The 16,089-nt window shown below is 37.4% G+C and overlaps 1 protein-coding gene and 1 pseudogene across 1 annotated transcript in view; one reads left to right on the top strand and one right to left on the bottom strand.

The window, feature by feature from the left end:
- PDE11A (phosphodiesterase 11A) overlaps positions 1-16,089 on the top strand; it is a 389,196-nt gene that overhangs the window by 19,167 nt on the left and 353,940 nt on the right. The window lies entirely within an intron of this gene.
- LOC103547979 (cytosolic 5'-nucleotidase 3A-like) lies at positions 10,221-11,761 on the bottom strand (annotated as a pseudogene).

Raw genomic sequence — 16,089 nt, 5'->3', positions numbered from 1 at the left:
CACCCACCATATTCAATCTATCAGAAAGTTCTTTTGATTCGCTCTTTAAAACAGATCTCAAGTCTGTCTGTTTTTCTCCATTTTCATTACCACAACTGCAGTCTAAGTCACCATTATCTTTCACCTAGATGATTGAAACTGCCTCCTAATGGGTCTAATTCTACTCTTAATCATTTCCTACATAGAAAGTTTATGAGGCAACAAGGAGTCCAAGCAGTGGATAGGAAGGTGGGGGCAGATTATCCAAGGGATTTGTTATCCTGGTCACCTTCACTTTGAAGACAAAGAACCACAGAAAGCCTATGAGCAGGAGAGCAACACAGATTTGGGCTGCCCTGCACTCTTCACATATGGGAACTTGGTCAGATGACCTGCTCTGTGGACCTCAGAATCTTCACATGTAATATGAGAGGGCTAGGAAAATGATTTCTAAGACTTTTCCAGCTCTAAAATTTCATCTTAATAATGGAAGCAAAGAGCAGAAACCTTACAAAACAATTCTGCTTTACAGAGAGTTGTACAATTAGTAGCTTTGTAGCAAGGTATGCTTAGTGTTGAATGAGACTCATGTCTGAGCCACTCATAGTGTTACCAGTGGCTATTCCAGAATGTTACTGGAGGGGCTCAGGGCTACTGTCTGGCTGGAAGTATAGACTAGGGGACTTGTAATAAAGCTCTATTTGTGTAACAAGATGTTGTCTTTACATATCTTTGGAAAGGCTGGAGATAAGCCATTCCTTGGTATTGCCATTGGGTGATATCTTTAAGAAAGAGATGATTTGGGCTCAGATTTCCTTCTGGGTTTTCCCATTAACTGCAACAGAGGATATAGCCAACTATTTTGTCATAGGATCTGAGTCTCTTTGTCTCCAAGTCAAAAATCAAAGAAAGTTTTTCTGCATAATTATTCCAATCTAAGAATACTGAGTCCACAGGAAGAAGAGAGGCCCTAGACGTAGGAATAGTGAGCAAAAGATATTGGGCAATGGTCTCTACCCCAAACTAACAACTCCACAACCTATAATTCTACTATTATAGCTTAATTCCCCTCAATATCTCTGGCTTTTCCAACTGTAAGAATCTCTAAACATCTCTGAGAGCCCATCAGCAGTGAACAAGTTGACTAGAAGTTAACACTAACAGAAATAAATTGACCACTTGGTAAGAACAATAATGGAACCAAGATAGGTTCGATGACTGAGAAAAGTAAAGGGAAGCTACAAGGGAAGCAAAGATGAACTGACTAGCTCAGCTTTGCCAAAGGCAAACCATGTTTAAGTCATGTCTGCCTTACTTGAATGAGGCAGTCAACAGCCCTTCTTGACTAGATATCCTCTAACCTTCTAACTCTATAATTTTATCATTCTGAAGTTCTGATCCCAGTTCTTAAATTATAAAAACAAACCAAAGTCTTAAGTAGAAAGAATCATTGATGATTCTCTAACAGAGGTCAACCACCTTATCAACATATTTCTATACATTTCATAGACAGCTACTCCAGGATTGTTCTATATTATAAGGTTGATAATAAAATCTTCCAAAAATGCATCTTCAAGTGAACTAAATCTGACATTATAATGACACGAGAAAAGACTTCCGCTATTAAAACTTCATTGTTACAAATATAGGCATTGAAGTATCAACTGCAAATATAATTTGTTTTTCAATTAACACTCAAGGACTTGTATCAACTGGACTAACCAAACTAAAGAAAAATTAATAGCAGTAGCCAGCACTTATTGAGTATATGCCTTGTGCTAGGCACTGTGCTAAGATTTAGTTATCTTATTTAATCCTCACAAAGCTCTGTGAGATAGATACCATTATTTGCCACATTTTACATATCAAGAAACTGAACATTGAGAGATTAGTGACTTGCCCAGGTTTACACAGCTAGTAAGTGGCAAAACCAGGATGCAAACCCAGGTTGTCTGACTTTGTCTAGACTCTGCACTTTTATTACTATGGGAGATATTAAGGATTATACTTATGTTCTGCTCACATATTCATGTGTATTAATTCTGTCTGTGAAAGAAGAAGGCTTCTTGACAGAATATGAAGTTAAAAAATCTGTCAGAATGCCTTCCAGAAAGTGCGTTAGCCATTCATATCCATTAACATCAGGTGATATTGATAATTTACATGCAAAGATCCCAGCAGTTGTATCATGTTTGGAGAGTTTGGGAGGTGATGCCTCTGGAAACTTCACTGCATGCAATATAACCCATTAATGCCTGTGAAGGCAAAATAATAATAGTAGCAATAGTTAACATTTATAAGGGGCTTACCGTGTGCCGGGCACTGCCTTAAGCACTTTATATATATTAACATATTTATTTTGTGCAACCATTTGATACAGTAGGTCTATTATCAATCCTTTGTAAAGTTGAAGAAACTGAGTACGAATAGATTAAGTAACTTCCCCAAGATCACACAGCTAATAAGCTGGACAGCCAGGATTTGAACCCATGTTGTTTGGAGCCACAATTTGTGTTCTTAAGCACCTGCTGCCTCTGTTGTGGTGTGTAAACAATGAGTAACTAGCTATTCAACATCTTTTCACAATGCCGTTTACCAAAGTTGTGAGACAACTTTGACATGGACTATACAGTTGATATTTCTGGAAGCTGGGTTGTAAGTGTGAAACATGGACAGTTCCTTTAAAAATTTAAACCTTTCATTTTGCATCACAACTGGTCAGTACCAAAACCTGCTGAGAAAATCTGTTTACATCATCAGGGATTAACCAGAGGAAATTGTTAACAGATTTCCCATGATATTTTAGAGATATTGATTTATTTTCAAGGCAGAGCTAGGGTTGTTCTCTGCAGGTCTTATAATTGCATATATCCATTGTAAAATAAGAGATATACACTTGTCTCTGAGAAAAGACCTGGAGCTCTGGAGTATATAAGCAAGCAAATTATCCTAGAATAAATTGCACATTTTTCTTTACTGTGAAGCGTTTTGGATACTATGGGTGAACTGTAAGTAGGGCTTGAAGTTGTAGCCATAACAATGATTTGTTGGTCCAACAGCTCTTTGCTGTTTGGCTAGAGAGGAAGTCCTTTGGGGGCATTTGCTGCTTTAGCCATGAATTGGTTTGATTGCTGGGGAAAGAAAGCCACTGAAGCAATCAAAAATAATAAGTGGGGTGTGGGATAACATCCGGAAATAACATCTAGGGAAATCTCACAGAACTCAAGACAGGAAGTTAGTCAAGCTGTGGGGACAGAATTTGGAGAGTTCCTAATGCTTCTAGTCTGATTCCTATTCTGTATTCTGAATGTAGTGGTGTATTTGTGTAGCACTTTATGAGTTATAAAATGCTTCATCTCAATTCATCCCTACTGCTGTGAAAGGTAGGAATCACTATCTCCATTTAAAAGGTAAAGAAACTGAGGCTTAGAGAAGTTAAATGGCACAGAATTTTGGGGCCTAAACAGTAGCAGAGCTGAGACAGAGAATTGAGGGCTTTTGACATCACATCCAGCAGTTTTTGCACTTCCCAAGAACTTCCTATATGACCATGATCATGAGAGGTTTAGCTCAAGGGACTATATTGGGAAATCATACATTATACTTACATATCAACTTTCTGTTTTCGGAAAATAAAGTAAAATCAGGATTCTAGTTTCACTTTCTTTAGTCATTTCATCATTTCTCTGAAATGGGCTACACCTGGGAAAAGATATTTGCAATTTATAATGTGCCTACTCTTCATGAAGCAAGAGCTTCAAACTTTTGGGGGGCATACTTGATTTCTTCTCTGTTTTCCTTCTGCAGAAGTCAACCTTTGCTGATATATTTAATTATAGACTGGAAAAAAAGTGATCATGTACTGGCCACCAAGAAGAATGACAAACAGTGTTAACTTCTGACTTTTTCTAGTGCGTTAAGTTGAACATAATCTACTGTTTATTACTGCTGACAGATCTCTTTATGGTCTTGGAGCTGCATTTAACAACAACATGGACAGTGGCCCTGAGCATAAATGGCTAACTCTTCAGAGTGGCATAGTGTGATGAAAAGAGCCCAAGCTTTAGACTCAAGCATCTCTGAGTTAGCACTCTAGGTCAGTTATTGGTAAGTTACTTACCTTCTTGTAGCCTCAGGTTCCTCATGTATGTAATGGAGCCAATCATACTCACTTTGCATGGCTGCTGTGAAAATTATATATATGTAAAATGCATGGCACGCATACCAGGTCCATGGTAGGCTCTTGGTGAATGATAGCCACTGTAGCTGAAGAATCATTCAGTTCCATAGTTACCTCAATTCCTTTACAATTTAAACAGATCACATGCCTCATTTAGTACGTCTTTTAAAGGCTAACTTACCACAAGCAATCCTGGAGTAATTGGTATGACACTGTCTACCTTATGCTTGTCTGCTGGCTTGGAAGACCAAGATTGAAAGCCAAAGTCATGAACTGTCTGCTGTTGCAAAGCCAGATTGTGTTGCTGCTCTCTCTTCAAGGCAAGTTTTAGTGTCAGTAGAATCCTGACCTGTCTTTTCTGGATGGGTAAATATATATACTTAGCACTGCAGAATTTGGCTAAAATCTTGAATTTAGTGTGAAGGGAGGGCACAGTGGAGAAATTTCCTAAGGAATTCATGCTATTTATGAGGTATCAGTATGAGTCACATGTCCATGACAGAGACTGTCTGTGAGGAAAATAGCATTGGTTCTTATCAAAAAGCATACCACTCCTTAAATTCCATTTCACAAATATGCACTGATTACCTAATATCAGCCAGGTATGATTATAATAGTATAAGGCCACATTGCATGAACCACAACCAGAAATTGTCTTTATGACAATACTGATTAGAATCTATGTCTAAAGTTCATGTCTTATAATTATGAATAAGACATGAATTATGTCTCATAATTCATCTTTATATTGTAAAAGAATAAAAAACCTATGAACCCCCCTCCTCAGCATCTGAAATGGGTTCCTCACCACCCACACCCAAGGGGAACAGTAGCCCCTCATCTCTGGAGATTGTTTCGGGTGTTGCCTCCCCCCATTCTCTGTCTCCTACTAAACTCTCTGAACTTCCTAGTCTTCTTTGAAACAGTATATCTAGATTGTTCCTCTCTTGCTTGCCCCTCTGATTGACTGCTTTTTGCATGCTCTTCTTAGCTTTCTGATTTGGCCTTCTTTTCAAATGCTACCTCTGTTTGCCATCCTCTTCCACCTTTTGACCTCATGAACAACATGTGATACCCATCCCTACATCTAACCGAAGCTTTTGTTGTAACACACACTGGTCCAGATCCAGTGTTCTGAGATCTCAATTGACTGTTGGAGGAGACAAGAATAGAGCTTAGGCTCCCTGTCATGACCCATAAAAAGCACTTACCTTTCTTTAGAAATTTATTAAGAAAGCTTGGCCAAGATGTATTGAGTTTTGCAGGATTATCCTGCAGAAGAATATTTTAGCTGTGGTAATTCCTTCTCTTGATAGCTTTTAGGAGATTGTATTATCTCAGATCACTACTGCAGAAAGTACACCTCTAAATTAGTTATTTGCAAAGATATGGATTATCAGAATCATTTCTCATCTGCTTTTATCTCAGTTGAATTTAAGGAATTTGTGGCTAGGAAATTTACAAGCTGTCATGATTCTATTTCATTTAAGAGACCCATCTGAAAAGATGGTGTCAAATGCTAAGGATGCCCTTGGGTGGATGGTTGGGGATGATAAGTCAAGAAGTTTAGGCAGGTTTCTGTTCCTCAGCATGTCACTCTATATACCACAATTGGAAACAATCTTGATGAATTACTAAGGGTCTTAAGACCTCCATCAAGACTAAATTTAGGAGCACAAGACAAAAAACAACAGGGAAAGTTTTTATCCCACCTGTAAGTCTTTGCTAGTTGCTGTGGATCTGGACCAAAGTTGGTTCAAGTTTTTCTAATTAATATTCAGACCACAAGGCATGTAAAATCTAAGCACACGATGTGTTGTGTGGATTTGGAAAATCAAGCAGTCCGCTATTAATATCCAGGCTTAGTCACTTATTGCCCTTGGCCTTGGGTACATTGCTTAACTGCTCATTACCTTGTTTTCCAAATATATAAAATACTTACCACGCAGTTCCCAGGGTGTTCTTCTCAGTTGACAAGAGCAGAGCTGTTAGAGGCATTAGAGTCTTCTGTCATTGACATTTTGGATATATTTCCTTAGTACCCCGAACCACCAATAGAGGAAGCCTAAATCCTGTGTTAACCCCTGCTGTCAAAGTTAAGTTGTTATTAAGCTCACAAGATACACCCTCAATAATGCAAAAGCAAGATCAAAAAAGGTACCTTATTCCTGGTTAAAATACTCTGTCAGCTAAGGGAGAGACAGGTGTCATGACTGCTTGGAATCTCTGGGATTCAATGTTGATAAATTGCTCAGAATTTTTACCTTTCGTTGCCTGCTGCAATGTCTTGGTTACAGCCCTCTTGCCCTAACTGCTGTTTTTTAAAAACTTCTATGTAACATAATAATAATTTTAGAGAATTCATGGCAGAAAATCTTACATACTTTCAGGATTTTAAAATCAGTTTTTCCATTCTGAATATTAATCAACAAAATCACATACTGAGGCCCATTGTGGAGAGAATGGAAAGCATATTATATAAAACTGATAACCTATACTTTAATATCTTCCAGTATGCACAAAAGTCTATTAGTTTTGATTATCCACACACCCTTCAAAATTCTGTATATAAAGTTCTGTATTAGATCTTTTATAATATAAAATAGGTAAAGTATATAACCAATATGGATTTTATTTAGTTATATGTATCTTTAGAATTATTGCATATTTATGTGATATGTGAGGCTAGCTGAGCCTATATAAGAAAATTGCCACATTTACTAATTGTCCCCTTTGCTCACACAAGAAAGCATGCTCATTACTTAACACCTATAGAAACAGAAAGAAAGAATAGTAATATTTATACCATTTCTTTAAACATCTTTGAAAAGAAAGCAACAGCTTCTTATGTGAGAAAATCATTTTTGTCTGATCATCTAAAGTTTTTGTGAGATGATAAATGTGAGTGTTATGAGGAACTTATGCTCAAGAGAGTCCTTTAATTCACAGGCAGATTCAGCTAATTGTATTGTAACATCTAGGGGGCAATGCTTGAAATATTGTCTTTTCTTAGAGAAAAGGATACAGGACAGGTATGTGAAACTGAACACATAGTTCAAAAGGGGAATTAAGTGCTTTGGTACCTTGACAATGACATCTGTCATATACAGTATTATGGAAAAACTGGAGAACTATTGCCACATGGACTTACAATAAATATTGAGTTCTGCCGCCTTTGAAAAAAGTTTTTTTTGCATGCGAAAATAGCTCATTTTAGGTTTTATCCAATTAGAGGTTAATACTTCTTTGGACAAATGACATAGTTTTTTTTTTTTTAGTTCTGACTGCTTATTATTATCAATCTATATTTGTTGATTAGATTATTAACTTCACATTACATGTCAGTAGATCAAAGTCATAAAAGTTATTTGGACAAAACAGTGTGGAAAGGACTGTAGAGAAGGAAGGCAATTCTATTTAGTAGATTATCTGTAATACATAGCAATGTCAACACAGTAAAAGACAAGACAAGTGAACAAATTGAAGTGTATCGTTCTCTGAATAAACATTCAGTTTTAGTACCAGTAACTCTGGAGAGTAAAGTCTTAGTTTAGTGGTCTAGCCACAGTGTTGCCATTACCATAATGAGAGTTGGGTTATTAACTGCTCACGTACGTTGCTAAAGCATGCCCCTTAGAACTCTGCAAATGAAAGTAAAAACAAAATGTGTGCTGAACATATTGGCAGTGATAAGAGCTTTAGCCCCTCAGTTTTTTTGTATTGTCCATTGCCTTTTTTGAAAATTGTGAAATGTGTCATTATCCAAAGGGGAGAAGAAAATGTATACGTACAGCCTAAAGAATGATTATAAACTGGACATCCTTCTACTTATACCAGGTTAAGACATAAAACATTGCCATTACCACTGAAGTCTGCTGCCCCCTCACAGTTACGTCATACTCCCTCCCCAAACTTACTCCTGTAATCACCATCGTGAGTATTGTGTGATTATTCTGTTGCTTTGCCATCTATGTCTGTTTTCCTATACAATTTCATTTTCTCTGCTTTTGAACTTTGTATAAATGGAATCATTCTATGTACATTCTTCTTTTTCTGCCCAACATTATGTTTTTGAGATTAATTCATGTTGAAATGCATAGTCATAATATCCGCTTCTGTATAATATCCCTGTGAATAAATATGTCACAATTTATCCATTCTACCATTGATAGGCTTTTGAGTTATTTCTGGGCTTTTTTTGCTACTGTAAATAATGCTGCTGTAAACAGTTTGTACATGTCTGCTGGTTTACTTGTGTGGTATGCTGAATAATGGCTTCCCAAAGATGTCCACATCCTAATCCTCAGAACTTGTGAATATGTTGCCTTGTATGACAAGAGGGACTTTGAAGATGTGACTAAGGAAAGATTTTGATGTGGGGAGATTATCCTGGATTATCTGAGGGGGCCAATGTAGTCACAAGGGTCTTTATAAAAGGGAGGTAGGAGGGTCAGAGTTCAAGAGAGACATAGGGAGATGCTGCACTGTTTTGAAGTGCATTTGAAGATGGAGGATTGGGCCATGAGCAAAGGAATGCAGAAGGCCTACAGAAGCTAGACAAGGCAAGGGAGTGAATTCTTTCCTACAGCCTCCAGAAGGAATGCAACCCTGCTGACCTTGATTTGGGATTTCCGACCTCCCAAACTGTGAGGGTGAATTCATGTTTAAAGCCATTAAATTTGTGGTAATTTGTTATAGCAGCAATAGGAGACTAATGTACTTGTGTAGGAGTTTTTTGGAGTATATATGTAGAAGTAGAATTTTTGGGTCCATAGCTTATGCACATGTCAAATTTAAATGACAATCTGTTTTCCAAAGGAGGGCGCAGCATTTTCACTCCCTCTAGCAATGTGTGTTGGTTTCTGTTGCTCCACATTCTTGCTAAGATTTGATATTGTCAGGTTTTTTAGTTTTTGCCAGTCTGGTGTGTTGAAAATTGTATCTCATTGTGGTTTTAATTTTTATTTTCCTGGTCACTAAAGAGGTCCATCAATCATCCCCACCCTTTGTTTTTCAGGAGATGCTGATACCACCAGCGTGATTTACCCAAATTATGAAAACAGCAACACTTAAAATCATGCACATTATTTGACCATTTCCTGAAACTACTTTTTGAAAGTTTTATATAAACTTTCCCAGTATAAAAAGATTCCTCAAAAAGCGCATGATAATATTAAACTACAAAATCAGTTTTGGAAAAGTAAGGAGTTATTTTCTAATTTTGGCTTCAAGTTTTTTTTTTTAACCTGTTTTAAAAATATGGTGGGGAGTGTGTTGGGAGAGGTGCAGAAAAAAGGGTTTCCAGCTGATGGATTCAGTGTATTGAAAAATACAGAAGTGATATAAAGGAAAAACTTTAAGAGCAAGAGCACATTAAAATAGCAGTCCTTCTCGGGCCCTGGAGTGGCTCGGCTGAAGGAATCTCCAGGGGGAGTTCTGGAAATCTTTAGTTCTAATCAGGGCCCCGGGTTATTTTTTATCACCAGGATAGTTTGGGAAACAGTTAGTCCAGTGCTTCTCGAACTTCAGCCTGCCTCAGAATCCCTTGGAGGGCTGGTTACAACACAGATTGCTGGGCCCCACCCTCAGAGTTCCAGTTTCGGTAAATCCGGGCGAGGCCCGAGAATTTGCATTTCTAACCAGATCCCAGATGCTGCTGCCGGCCTGGGAACCCCTCCCTGAGAACCGCTGATTCTAGCGCAGTGGCTTCATCTGAAACTGAGTTAACTACCGTGAACTCTACTATCCTGACTGATATGCTAACAGTGCCGCCGCTGTGTCCGAGAAAAGGGGAGCCATACTTCTCAATCAAACGTCCTAACGAGAACACTTACTAGAGAGCAATGCTCGCCTCCAAACCTCCTGAACAAGTCTGCCTACATCTCTAATTCTACTTTTCTCAAGCGCTAGAATTACCGATAAATAAAGCGATTTCTTATCCTTTGTTTTCAAAAAAAAAAAAAAAAAAAATAAAATAAAATAGCAGTCTTTCAGCAAAATGAGCAGATGAGAAGTTCTTGTATCAGTTTACGGGAGAAAGGTGTTCCTGAAGAATACTTATTTATAGAAACTTGTGTAGGAGAGTGTTGGCTACCTCCAATGAGTACTGAACTGTACTAAAACAATATTGCAAGAGCCCTTGTACTTTTCTAAAAGTTCACTTATTCACTTATTATTATTATTGTTGTTAGTGCTGTCAAATTGATTCTGATTCTTTGTGACCCTGTGTATAGAAGAGCTGAACCCTCACCTTCTGGCACTATATCAGACAATGCTCCACTGCTATTCACAGGGTTTTCGTGGCCAATTTTTTCATAAGTGGGTGGGCAGGTCCTTCTGCCTAGGCTGTCTTAGTCTGAAAGCTCCACTGAAACCTGTCCACCATGGGTGACCCTGCTGGCATATGAAATACCAGTGGCATAGACTTCAGCATCACAGATGCCACAGTATGACAACTGACAGAAGGGTAGTGTGGTTCCCTGACTAGGAAATGAACCCAGGCTGCGGCAGTGAGAGTGCCGAGTCTTAACCACTAGGCCAGCAGGGCTGGCTACACTCTTTCATTTAGATACCCAATTTTCTGAATGTGTTCGACATTGGCTGCTCCATCTGCCATTCTTAAGTCTTCTTGGGAGTCTCCCAACAGAATCATGGTGCTATTGTCTTTTAGTGGATTGAAATATTCTGTTTTTGTTAAATATGTAGATTAAATCCCCTTTATGTTGTTTGAAAACCCCATTTCCATCAAAATCTATGAAATTGGACACTACTTTGACATTTGGATGATAACACTAGCTTGACAGGTAACCTCTTGTAGCACTTCACCTATACAATACAAAGAATATGAACACAGGGATATTGTGTTGTTGGAGCTTATAAAATAAATATCATATCCTTCCTTGAACATGACATCAGATTATTCCATAATTTCTTTAAGTTTAACTTTGATAGAGTGTTAAATAGTGGCTGGCCCTGTGGCCAAGTGATTAAGTTCACGTGCTCCACTTCAGTGGGCCAGGGTTTCACTGGTTTGGATCCTGGCCGTGGACCTAGCACCACTCATCAGGCTATGCTGAGGTGGCGTCCCACCTAGTAGAACTAGGAGGACTTACAACTAAAATATACAACTATGTACTGGGTGGCTTTGGGGAGAAGAAGATGAAGACAAAGAAGAAGAAGAAGAAAAAAGATTGGCAGCAGATGTTAGCTCAGGGCCAATCTTAAAGAAAACAAAAACGTTCAACAAGCAAATTATGTGACTTAGTATACTATTCTACCATATAAGGGTAATTCTCTTCTCTGGTAAAAACTAGGTCAACTTCAAAAGCATAATATTTTTCCTTTAGTTGAATATCTTTTTTTGACAATTATCTATAACCAGTTTACAGTTGTCAATGATATGATGACATGTTGGGCATCTTTTTCTTTGGAGGAAAGTCTACTTAGTGTCATATAAAAGTCTGTTATTATCTGAAGTATGGCAGCTCCTTTGACAACAACGCAGATAATTTCTTCTACCCTTGTAGGGTTCTTGATGTGAATTGCATGTTTCTGGAATTTTGGCATCATTTTTACAAGGACAGCAGACTCTTGATTAGTCATTTCTTATTTATCCAATATTCATCTCAATGATCTTGATTTTCTTTTTTTTTTTTTAATTTTTATTTTTTTCAGATGTACATCATATTTCAAATTCTGGATACATTACATCATGTTCACCACCCGAACACTAATTATAGTGCATCCCCTCACATGTGACCCTAATCACCCCTTTTGCCCTCCCCCCTCCCGCCTTCCCCAATGGTAAGCACCAGTCCAATCTCCAATGCTATGTGTCTTTTTCTTTTTGTCGTTTTTGTCTTCTACTTATGAGTGAGATCATATGGTATTTGACTTTCTGCCTCTGACTTATTTCACTCAGCATAATACCCTCAAGGTCCATCCATGTTGTCACAAATGGCTGGATTTCATCATTTCTTATGGCTGAGTAGTAGTCCATCATGTATAAATACCACATCTTCTTTATCCATTCGTCCCTTGATGGGCATCTAGGTTGCTTCCAAGTCTTGGCTATTGTGTATAATGCCGCAGTGAATATAGGGGTGCAAGTATCTTTATGCCTTTGTGTTTTCAAGTTCTTTGGATAAATACCCAGCAGTGGAATAGCTGGATCATATGGTAGATCTATCCTTAATTTTCTGAGGATACTCCATACTGCTTTCCATAGTGGCTGTACCAGTTTGCACTGCCACCAGCAGTGGACAAGGGTTCCCTTCTCTCCACACCCTCTCCAACATTTGTTGTTTCCTGTGTTGTTAATTATAGCCATTCTGACCCGAGTGAGGTGATACCTCATTGTAGTTTTGATTTGCATTTCCCTGATAGCTAATGATGTTGAGCATCTTTCCATATGCCTGTTGGCCATCTTTATTTCTTCTTTGGAGAAATCTCTGTTCAGATCTTTTGCCCATTTTTCTAATTGGATTGTTGGTTTTTTTGTTGTTGAGCTGTATGAGTTCTTTGTATATTTTGGATATTAACCCTGTATCTGATATGTGGTTTGCAAATATCTTCTCCCAATTGTTAGGTTGTCTTTTCATTTTGTTGATGGTTTCCTTTGCTGTGCAGAAACTTTTTAGCTTGATGTAATCCCATTTGTTCATTTTTTCTTTTGTTTCCCTTGCCCGGTCGGACATGGGACTTGAAAATATGCTGCTCAGACCAATGTCATAGAGCGTACTGCCTATGTTTTCTTCTAGAAGTCTCATGGTTTCGGGTCTTACATTCAAGTCTTTAATCCATTTTGAGTTGATTTTTGTGCATGGTGTAAGGGAATGGTCTACTTTCATTCTTTTGCATGTGGCTGTCCAGTTTTCCCAACACCGTTTATTGAAGAGACTCTCCTTTCTCCATCGTATGCTCTTGGCTCCCTTGTTGAATATTAGCTGTCCATAAACGTGTGGGTTTACTTCTGGGCTCTCAATTTTGTTCCATTGATCTGTGTGTCTGTTTTTGTGCCAGTACCATGCTGTTTTGGTTACTATGGCTTTGTAGTATAATTTGAAATAGGGGAGTGTGATACTTCCAGCTTTGTTCTTTTTTCTCAGGAATCCTTTGGCTATTCGGGGTCTTTTGTTGTTCCATATAAATTTTAGGATTCTTTGTTCTATTTCTATAAAAAATGTTGTTGGAACTTTGATAGGGATTGCGTTGAATCTATAGATTGCTTTAGGAAGTATGGACATTTTAACAATGTTAATTCTTCCAATCCAAGAGCACGGAATATCTTTCCATTTCTTTGTGTCTTCTTCTTTTTCTTTCAACAATGTTTTATAGTTTTCGGTGTACAGATCTTTCACCTCTTTCATTAAGTTTATTCCTAGGTATTTTATTCTTTTTGTTGCAATTGTAAATGGGATTGTATTCTTAATTTCTCTTTCTGCTACTTCATTGTTAGTGTATAGAAACGCAACGGATTTTTGTACATTGATTTTGTATCCCACAACTTGACTGTATTCCTTTATTATTTCTAAAAGTTTTTTAGTGGACTCTTTAGGGTTTTCTAGATATAAAATCATCTCATCTGCAAAGACTGACGGTTTCACTTCTTCTTTTCCAATGTGGATCCCTTTTATTTCTTTTTCTTGCCTGATTGCTCTGGCTAGGACTTCCAATACTATGTTAAATAAGAGTGGTGACAGTGGGCATCCTTGTCTGGTTCCTGTTCTTAGAGGGATAGCTTTCGGTTTTTCTCCATTGAGAATGACATTTGCTGTGGGTTTGTCATATATGGCCTTTATTATGTTGAGGTATTTTCCTTCTATATCCATTTTATTTAGAGTTTTTATCATAAATGGATGCTGTATCTTGTCAAATGCTTTCTCTGCATCTATTGAGATGATCATGTGATTTTTATTCTTCATTTTGTTAATGTGGTGTATCACGTTGATAGATTTGCGCATGTTGAACCATCCCTGCATCCCCGGAATGAAACCCACTTGATCATGATGTATGATCTTTTTAATGTATTGTTGTATTCGATTTGCTAGTATTTTGTTGAGGATTTTTGCATCGATGTGCATCAGTGATATTGGCCTATAATTTTCTTTTTTTGTGTTGTCCTTGTCTGGTTTTGGTATCAGGATAATGTTTGCTTTGTAGAAGGAGTTAGGAAGCCTCCCCTCCTCTTCAATTTTTTGGAAGAGTTTGACAAGGATAGGCATTAAGTCTTCTTTGAATGTTTGGTAGAATTCACTAGGGAAGCCATCTGGTCCTGGACTTTTATTTTTTGGGAGGTTTTTAATTGCTGTTTCGATCTCCTTACTGGTGATCAGTCTATTCAAATTTTCTACATCTCCTTGGTCCAGTTTTGGGAGGTTGTATGTTTCTAAGAATTTATCCATTTCTTCTAGATTTTCCAATTTGTTGGCGTATAGCTTTTCATAGTATTCTCTTATTATCTTTTATATTTCTGAGGTGTCTGTTGTAATCTCTCCTCTTTCGTTTCTGATTTCATTTATTTGAGCCTTCTCTCTTTTTTTCTTGGTGAGTCTAGCTAAGGGTTTTGTTTATCTTTTCAAAGAACCAGCTCTTGGTTTCATTAATTTTTTCTATTGTTTTGTTAGTCTCTATTTCATTTATTTCTGCTCTGATTTTTATTATTTCCTTCCTTCTGCTGATTTTGGGCTTTGTTTGTTGTTCTTTTTCCAGTACCTTTAGGTGCACTTTTAGATTGTCTATTTGGGATTTTTTTTCTTTGTTGAGGTAGGCCTGAATTGCTATAAACTTCCCTCGTAGAACCGCTTTTGCTGTATCCCACAGATTTTGGCATGTCGTGTTTTCATTTTCATTTGTCTCCAGGAATTTTTTTATTTCTTCTTTGATTTTTTTCATTGACCCAATCATTGTTCAGTAGCATTTTGTTCAATCTCCACATTTTTGTGGCTTTTCTGGTGTTCTTTCTGTAGTTGATTTCCAGTTTCATACCTTTGTGGTCAGAAAAGATGCATGGTATTATTTCAATCTTCTTAAATTTATTGAGACTTGTTTTGTGGCCTAATATGTGATCGATCCTGGAGAATGTTCCATGGGCATTTGAAAAGAATGTGTATTCTGTGGTTTTTGGGTGGAATGTTCTGTATATATCTACTAAGTCCATCTGGTCTAATGTGTCCTTTAAGGCGAGTGTTTCCTTATTGATCTTCTGTTTGGATGATCTATCCATTGGTGTAAGTGGAGTGTTAAAGTCCCCTACTGTTATTGTGTTACTGTCTATTTCTCCTCTTATGTCTGTTAATAATTGATTTATATATTTAGGTGCTCCTATGTTGGGTGCGTAGATATTTACAAGTGTTATATTTTCTTGTTGGCTTGTTCCCTTTATCATTATATAGTGCCCGTCTTTGTCTCTTATTACAGTTTTTGATTTAAAGTCTATTTTGTCTGATATAAGTATTGCTACCCCTGCTTTCTTTTCTTTGCCATTTGCATGGAATATCTTTTTCCATCCTTTTACTTTCAGTTTGTGAGTGTCTGTAGGTCTGAAGTGTGTCTCTTGTATGCAGCATATACACGGATCTTGTTTTTTTATCCAGTTGGCCATCCTAAGGCATTTGATTGGAGCATTTAATCCATTGACATTTAAAGTAGCTATTGATAAATATGTATTTATTGCCATTTTGTCACTTTTTCTTTTTTTGGGTTGTTTTAGTAGTTCTTCTCAGTTCCTTTCTTTTTCTCTTGCTCTCTTCACTTGTGGTTTGATGGCTATCTTTAGTAATATGTTTGATTTCTTTTGTCTTACTTTTTTTCCTGCTTGTTATAGGTTTCTGGTTTGTGGTTACCATGAGGATCCTATTTAATATACTATGCATATAACAGTCTATATTGAGTAGATAGACTCTTTAGCTTGACCTCTTTCTAAAAGCTCT

Source organism: Equus przewalskii, chromosome 17, assembly GCF_037783145.1.
Source record: "Equus przewalskii isolate Varuska chromosome 17, EquPr2, whole genome shotgun sequence".
NCBI classification, from domain to species: Eukaryota; Metazoa; Chordata; class Mammalia; order Perissodactyla; family Equidae; genus Equus; species Equus przewalskii.
Note: the sequence above shows the minus strand (reverse complement) of the source record. Positions and strands in the feature narration are given on the sequence as shown.